Source organism: Protomyctophum parallelum, assembly GCF_964188405.1.
Source record: "Protomyctophum parallelum genome assembly, chromosome: 1".
Taxonomy (NCBI): Eukaryota; Metazoa; Chordata; class Actinopteri; order Myctophiformes; family Myctophidae; genus Protomyctophum; species Protomyctophum parallelum.
In genome coordinates this window covers 31,711,242-31,720,392 of record NC_139697.1, presented here as the reverse complement: position 1 = coordinate 31,720,392, position 9,151 = coordinate 31,711,242, and positions in this window count along the sequence as shown.

Below are 9,151 nucleotides of genomic sequence, written 5' to 3'. Positions count from 1 at the left end.
AAAAGAAAAGACTAAAATAGATCGATTTGCATACATGCATAGAGAAAGTATGGTAGACATTTCAACATTTTCTCTGCCCATAGGTTCCAGGTCAGCATATAAAGGGCGTCTTCAGCTCATTTAATAATAGCAAAGCGATATTTTGAGGGCAAGAGTGGCAGACCTTCCACTCCCACTATTATTTATTAAAGTCTGAGGAGAGGAGACTAAGTCTGTTTCCAGCAGAATCAATGATGGAAAGTGAGAGGATGCAGAATTGTTTGCTTTACATATTGTATGCATGCCATAACACACCTCTGGGCCATGACCTAGAAAAACTGTAGTATGAAGTGTTTCTTTATACTACGCACGCACGCACGCACACAAGCACTCTCATACACACTACCTATTTTACAGAATAATAGGAACTTAGGTAGTGCTGATGGCATGCAGCAGCCCAGCATATAGAATGGATGGAGTATGAGCACTGAGCTCGACTGTTTCTTGGCCAGACCTGTGTCTTGTTTACACCTCCACTGCCCTCCCACTCGCATCTGCTTTCCATAATTCCCTCCCCACCTTAGGTACAGCTATCCCTATCCTAAGTGCTTAAGTCAGAGTTCAGCAGCTCGGCTTAGGCAGGATGGGACAGTGTGCGTGCGTGCGTGCGTGCGTGCGTGCGTGCGTGCGTGCGTGCGTGCGTGCGTGCGTGCGTGACGAGCCATCCCGGTTCAACACAGAAGAACAGATGCCTTAGGGCAGAGTTCTAGCAGACTTCGGAAGCGAGTGTTCCTTCCTCATTCTCTCCTTTATCTTAGCATGAACTCGGCACACCTCCCTTTCCGAGGCAAATACAGCATTATTTAAAGTGAGGTCAACTTGTTCATCCTCCGTTTCATGCTCGGCGGGCCTGATGAATAAAGATGAAGTTCAAACGTTCGCCGCACTAAACATGCACCACAAATGGTGATGGACGTATGGGAACGCGTAAGGTTGAGATGGAAATAGAGGTTGCCATGTACTGTATAATATATAGGACTCTACTGACTGTGTGTTTTTTTTTATATTGTGCATTCTAAATCTAATCTTCTATTTGGGTTGGCCAATGAACTAATTAAAAACAAATATAACAAAAATATTCCTTAATTTCAATTAAATGTTTAATGGCGTTTTTTTATTAGTATATATAGGCTAATGCCAGTGTGTCTTTTAAATTATAATTAAATAGTAGACAAAAATATTTAAATTATGTACAGTACATGTACAGCCATAAGCTTCAGTGGCTGTAAATGTGTTGTTGAACCACCACTCCCAGACTGTACACCGCCCCCAACAAATGTTGATGTTTATATCCAGGGGGTTATAGGGATATTTTTAGGGTAGGTATCTGTGGAATCCCTGCCAGGAATCAGCCTGCTGAGATGAAGTAATGTCTGTCATTCAGTCTCCTTTGCACTCTTCTCCCCGGCAATGGCAGCTGTGAAGGATGCTTGTGATCGAGTGCTCGTGCAGGGCCAATCTAATCATCAAACCTCACACTGAAAGGTTGAATGTTTGCGAGGAGCCACTCAAATAACGTAAACTAATGCTATACATCTCTGGAAATGGATTCAAAGCACTAAGTAAGTATGGCCAACAAATGCAGCTACCGTAGTACCGTGGCAAATCAAAACGCTAATAAATAAGTGCAACTTTTGCAGCATCCAAATGGTGCGTATACCAGATGTGCCATTCCAACTCTTTTCCTGAAGAGTTTCTGAAAATGCATGTTTTCCCTGCAGGTTTTTTTCACTGAATTTAGCCTGGCTAATTCTACTGCTTTGCTACTGAAAAGAAGTGTCCAGCAGAGGAACTACATCTATTCAGGGAATCTGAATAGAATTAACATATAACAACTTGGCAAATGCCCCCCTTTCTCACTGACAATGTTCTGTTTCTGAAAATCCACTGACAAACTACTGAACTGCCAATGGCAGGACATGTGAAGTTCTCAAATGGCACATCTGTAAGTTTAATGTCAACATTATGAGTGACAAAGTGTCAAAATGTTTAAACTACAGTGTACAACCCTACTGACATATCTTTTTTAAATCAGACCCGTCTGAACTGAGTGGTACTGTACTGTAGCACTGTAGTGTACAGTGCTCTCCTCCCTGGCCTCTGTGTGTGTGTGTGTGTGTGTGTGTGTGTGTGTGTGTGTGTGTGTGTGTGTGTGTGTGTGTGTGTGTGTGTGTGTGTGTGTGTGTGTGTGTGTGTGTGTGTGTGTGTGTGTGTGTTAGGCTGTGCAACAGTGACACTTGGTGGTCAACAAACGTTATTTTGTGCTTGGATGGACAGACTTGTTTACTTGGCTGTAAACAAGTTCTTGAGCTTAGTCCAGTTACCCTGCCGGGTAAACATAGTACCTTTCCTTTTCCTTTACAGACGGATGGAAGGACAGACACGTACACATAGGGACACACATTGCTGTCTATAGGAGTCGCTAGCACTCAAAAATATTTACATTTGAATTGCCGTGCATATCCACGGATACCCCAAGCCGTGCATATCGGCTTCCCAAGCCGTGTATGCCTATTCCTACTATAGAAGAAATGCCAGTTTTCAAATCAGCCTCATGATGGGCTACAACAGGCCAAGTTGCGTCTCTCTCTCACACACACACACACACACACACACACACACACACACACACACACACACACACAACACACACGTCGCGTGCATGCCACTCACCTAGCCCGGGCTACCACTCACCTATTTCTTCACTATGGGGGTAATCACATCGCCGCTTCCATTAGTCCAATAAGCCTTAATATATTCCTTTATTGTCGAACTCGAACGTAAGCTTGATAACGCTGGTGCATGTTGCAAACACGTTCAACCACGACTCGGCGACAGATAGCCTATATATAGCGACGCGTAGTTTGGTAACTTTTGACAAAACTATTTTGTAGCTGCTCTGACGCTCTGAGCACAGCATGCTGTCCATTCAACTCGTGTGTGTGCGCACGCGCGTGTGTGTGTGTGTGTTCTGCCTCTGCAAGCAGTGAGCACATGCATATCACATGATCACAGTCACAGGAAACGTTTACTAAATAAACTATAAATAAATAAATAGAAAGGCTATATATTTCGTCTCATCTTTGTTAATGAACTAATATGAAGAATGTTAATGAATGTTAATTTTAATGAATAAAATGAGGACATTATTTTGTTAACTTCATTTTCGTTTCGTCTTTATTTATCAACGAAATTAGTAAATTACATAATAATGATTTAGTCCCAGACAGTTATTGTTACGGGTTAGTCGTTTGGTGAAAAATGGGCAGGGGGCACAGTGGCACAGTTGGTAGTGCTGTCGCCTCACAGCTAGAAGGTCCTGGGTTCGATTCCCGCTGGGGACGCTGCGGGCACTGGCGACGTGTTCCCTCCTCCGCGTCATCAGTGCCCATACCCGAGGTGGGGGTTGGTGATAGGGCCTTTCTGTGTGGAGTTTGCATGTTCTCCCCGTGTCCCCTAGGGTAGATACCCTCACAAAAACATGCCGTAATCCTGGTCTCTAAAACTACCTCCCCCTGGCCAGCCGGGGTGCCTGATGGAGGGGAAAGGAACTGGTCGGAATAACGTGTCCCTTCCACGCGCTACGTCCGGCCGGGGAAATTCCCCTCTGTCAGGTGAAAAGAAGCAGCTTGGACTCCTCATGCATAGAAGGAGGCATGAGGTCAGTCTGCTGCCCCCCCCCAGGTTGGCAGAGGAAGTGTAGCGCCCAGGATTACATTAGATAATTGGCACTGGGTGAAAAGAAAACTGGGTTACAAAATCGTGGGATAAAAGTTTAAGGAAAAAAAAAAGAAAATGGGCATTGATGAATTAACATATGTCATAGTTTCCATCAACAAAAACAATAGCCCTAGAATGGCTCTTGTTGTTTCATACAGTAGGCCTATATACAGTATTTCACATACAAGAGCCATAGAACGGTCTGCTTAACTTCTGGTCTGGTTCCAAATTGGCGGCCTAAATGTGATAAATGCTCCGTTTGTACTCACCCATTAAATAATTCCAAAGACGTGGAGTGAAATAGGGTCCTCTAGTTTTATATCCATGTGAAAGTTCTGGCACAAAACGTGTATTCAGGTGACATTCACACCAGAAAGCTTTGCTGCGATTAAAACGATCCTGCTGCGCATTGTCAGAAAGTGCACTTCGTTTGGCAGGTGTGAAGCCTCATTCGAATCCTAATGCGTATCAAAGAACCGCATTCTACTCCGAGCAAAAACGGGGGTTTCGCTTCGCTTCCAATCGTACTTGATTACGATTCGGTGCAGGTGTGAATGCAATCTGAATCCGCAATAAATAAAGGAAATGAAGCAAACAATGTGGAGGGTGAGGAGCTGAACACAGTTGGAGACGGAGAAGGCATATTTTACGCAGCGCAAAGATGTCCCGTTACCATGGATAGACGTGATCGAATGAGGAGACTGAAGCCCTGATCGAAATGAGGAAGAGTAGGCCTACATTAATCAATTGCTTAAGGAAACACATAAAAACACTGGAGTGTAGCCTATCAGCCTATACAGAATATTCTGTCTGTCTGTCTGTCTGTCTTTCTGTCTGTGCCGTAAACATGGAGTGCTGTCACTGTGTGGGGACTGGGGAGTAGGGACTTTCATCTCGATAAACTTGTAAACATTTTGCGCTTCTGTCTGTTATATCAGTGCGCTCAGCGCTGTGCCTCCATGCCCAAACTCACAGTGTGTGGCGGCTGCGTGTGTAGAGAGAGAGAGAGAGAGAGAGAGAAAGAGAGAGAGAGAGGGGGTCCAGTCCAAGACGGCACGACACATACACGTTATGAGTGTAATTTTATCACCATATATTTCATTGTGTAGGCTAGTTTATGAATGGAACACATTGATAAAGGTCCCCCTGCTGCGTTTCCAATTGCTGCGGATGACAGTGTGAAGGCAAACCGCAGCAAATGAAATATGCAAGAATCCCAAATTCTCCGCCCATGCGCATTGAGTCTACCAAAGTATTAGGTGGGAATGTGACCTTAGTCAATTATCTCCACTTTTTCACGAGATGCACACGGACGTCTTTCTCTCCGGGCAAAGGGGCCCGGAATGATCGCTGGACTGATTTTACGAATAGGCCTACGTCCTGTTTACCGCAGACGTCATCACCAAATGACCAGGGAAACACAAAAGTTTGGGTCACACAATGCCTGCCAATTGTGTGACCCAAACTTTTGTGTTTCCCTGGTCAATTGGTGATGACGTCTGCGGTAAACAGGACGTATTTGTAAAATCAGTCCAGCGATCATTCCGGCCCCCCCTCGCCCGGAGAGAAAGACGTCCGTGTACATCTCTTGAAAAAGTGGAGATAATTGACTAAATACACGTTTTGTGCCAGAACTTTCACATGGATATAAAACTATATAAAACCATATTTCACTCCACGTCTTTGGAATTATTTAATGGATGAGTACAAACGGAGCATTTATCACATTTAGGCCGCCAATTTGGAACCCGACCAGAAGTTAATCAGACCATTCTATGCCTCTGATACTTGAAAATTTACGAAGTTAATTAAATGATCACAGGCGTTCTAGGTCTACAAAACAACAGGGATCAGATGCCAGCCACCCGTTGAAGAAAACTAATTTCGGCCTCTTATAAGTTATATTCGCGACAGTTTCGTGTGTGTGTGTAATACCAAATGAACAACAAATAGAACATTGAAATAATTACCGATAAATTAAAACAGAAGTATAGCCTGGAGGTTTTCATCTGTCGAATACCCGGTAATTGCTGTTTAAGTTGAGCTTCCTGCTGAAACTACCGTTTCCATTTGTCCTGCAGTCAATCTCTATCAACAGATATTAAACTGCATAGTGCATATGCATGCAGAATCTGTAGGCAAGGTTCACTGAAGTGTTTTCCATTTGTAGTCTGGGTGTTGATCAAACAGCAGGAAAAAAGCTTTTTAATTTCATCTTTAATAATGCAATTTAAAATTTTCTTTTGCTTAAGTATTTTTTGCCAAGTAACAGGCACTATATTTTAACAAGCCGTAGCCTATGTATGGCTGGACCGTGCATATGTCTGTATGAAATGCCAAAAGGGTTTTAAATTGAAACGGATACAGAAAGTGGTGATATTCAATGGTATCCACAAAATGTTCTGTTTACCCTATTACCCTATTACCACTGATGACGTGGAGGAGAGGACACGCCCCCCAGCGCCCACAGAGACTTTCATGTTTATATGGCTGTTGCAGTCGAACCAAAAAGTATATTCAACCTAAGTGGTCTATTTTGTGCAATAGTCCTTCTCATCTCTCATCTATCTTTCAGAATATTGTAGCTGTCTCTGTGATATTTTTCACAATATAGTGTCTTTCTTGTTCCCTTCATTCTCTTTCAATGACATTCATTTCCCCCTGTTTTCCATCCCTTGGCTTCTCAATTCAATTCCAAGTAGAGGGGACCTGCATCCCTGGTCCCCTGTACTATTTTTTATTATACATTGTTATCCACATATTCTCTTTCCTCATCTGACCTCTTATTTCAGAAAATGTATGCTTGCAGCAAGAACATCCAATTTTAAGTTTATCTGAACTCTAGCTAGACAATGTCATCTCAAGCAATTTCCTTGATGGTGAACATAAAACATGAGATTGTTTAGACAGTGACACACATACAGTATACTTCATAAGGTCATTCAACAGTTTTTTCTTATGCAATATGATATGGGTCATGCCATTTTATGTGCTTTTGTCTCCACACCAATTACAAGAGAGTGCAGTTTTGCTGTGTAATGTAGGCTGCAGGTTTAAGTCCTGATCCTGATGACCTTTGCTGTGTATCACCCCCCTCCCCCCATCTCAATCCCCATTTCCTGTCACACTACTGGTACCTATCAATAAAAGCATAAAAAAGCCCCCAAAAATATCTTACAAAAAAACGACCCATAAAGTTAGCCGAAGTCAAAAGTTGGCACTCAGTCAGTGGGAGGAGTAAGTCCCCTCTGAACGGGACGGACAAACTTAAGAACAATAGCCAACCATTTGTCTTCAAACCCCTTAGTGGTGCAGCGACACAGCAGGGTAATGAAGATAGTGAGAGACTGGACATCTTTTATCCCCCACTATTCTTTCAGATGTGTGACTGTGATAATGAGATTTCTGGGTCCTGTGTCATCCCTGGTCCCCCCAGCATGCGCCTGTCAGAGGTTTGGAAGAAGCGTTAATGACATTCAGCAGGCCTACTATGGAGCAGCAATTAGGACATGTAACAGTCACGAGCATGGACGTAAAAGGGAAGCCTTTTGCATGCAGAGCCATGTCAAGACCACACTGAACATCGACTTGCCTGCTAATTTCACTACTTGATGTGATTCACTGTGAACATAATGAGGTTTAACCACATCCAAAATATTAGACTATCCAAAATATCACTCCCCCTAGTAGCACAACTCATATAATGCACTCATTGTGATACGATAATGGAACATCAGACTATTGGCTGAAGAGTGATAATTATGGCAATCACTAGTCCCAGGCATGTAAGTGGATCTCCAAAACCATACATTCAGAGGAAACAGAAGCCACTCACACTCTCATGAAGCTGGAGGGCAACAAAGGGAAAATAAATGTGCCTATGGTCGTTGTGTCAAATATTCATGGTGTGCAATTGAAGTTTCTTTATTATAATATATAGTATGGATACATTTTATTGGAATCAGTTGGCCCAGCACTTTCACCAAGATCATTTCTTTGTTCCTCTTTTCTTTTTTCCCTCCACTTTTAGACCTGTCTCTCTGACACAATTAATTTAGCAGCAATAAGCATCCATCACATTTTCCGAAATATGCCATAAATCCTCTAGACAAACAGTAATGGCTCTGCATGCCCTCGCTGTCAGATCTGCTTTGGATTAGGCCAATGTGTTATTACCCACGATGCCCCGTGGCAGACAGTCTCCCCTGTCTAAACAATATTGCCCACCAAGGTAGAAAACCAACACTGTCATGTGGGGAATTAAGGCTGCTCAGAAATACTCTTATTTTCAGGGAAATGTTTATCCTGTCACGGTCAATTTGTGGAGACAGTTTTTCTCACTGGCCTTTTAGTCAGATGTGCTTTTCGATAAGAGACATTGCTAGTCAGAGCAAATCTCGTCCAACCCACTTAACATATTGGAGCGCAAAAATCCCTGATGCGAGATTTGGATGGCACGTACAGGTCCGTCTGCAGCGTGAGTAATGAACTCCATTACAGCTGTCTAATTTAGACGTACCCAGCTTAGCATGGGAAGTGATGGTCCAAATGCTGAACCTGTCTCTTCCTCCCAATGCATGTGCCATAGCTTGTTATCACAAGTGTAAATTTACCCCTACTATATGTTGCTCACATTTGCATAAACATATGGGTTACATTTCTGTGCCACGCAGGTGGGTGATTTGATTAAGTAGGGGGGGCTCCGGGCCTGTTCCACTGTGATTTTACGTTGTTAACCAGGCCTGCTCCTTACCCTCCGTGTTACAAAAGGGACCTGCCTTCAAATGTTGGAACAAATTAGAACTAATGGAAATATTCCCTTGCAACAGAAAGCCAGCCCCATAAGACCCCGCCACCACCACCTGTATCTGTCAATTCATGTTCCTGTTTGTGCACACTCAAGGGTCAGTCTCAAAACATGAGGTCAATTGCAGCATAATTCACATCTTTTGCATAATTAATGAAACATTCTAAAATTCTCAAAGGTCAACAGCTCCAGAGACAAACAGCCAATTTCCATGAGATGAAACGGAATGTCACAGCTTTCAGAGAAGATTCTATTCAGGTCTTGACAGGGCGTTTCAGCAAGACAGTCACAGAACCCCAAATCACTTCTGCAGTCAGTTTGTGTCCCCAGCGCTGATTGTGGGTAATACCAGCAGTGGCGGTTTAATGGCTTGCAATAATACTCGGGACAGCCCCATTTCTCCATCCCTACCTCAATTTTTCTATTACCACATTTTCCCATGCCCATGCACAGTATGCATATACTGTCCACACAACCGTAATCAAATATAACTGTCATTCTACATTATTGGCAATAATAACTAGGTTTCGATTTGAACATTTATGAAGGTAGGTGGGCGAAGTCGTTCTTTAAGCCCTATAGACC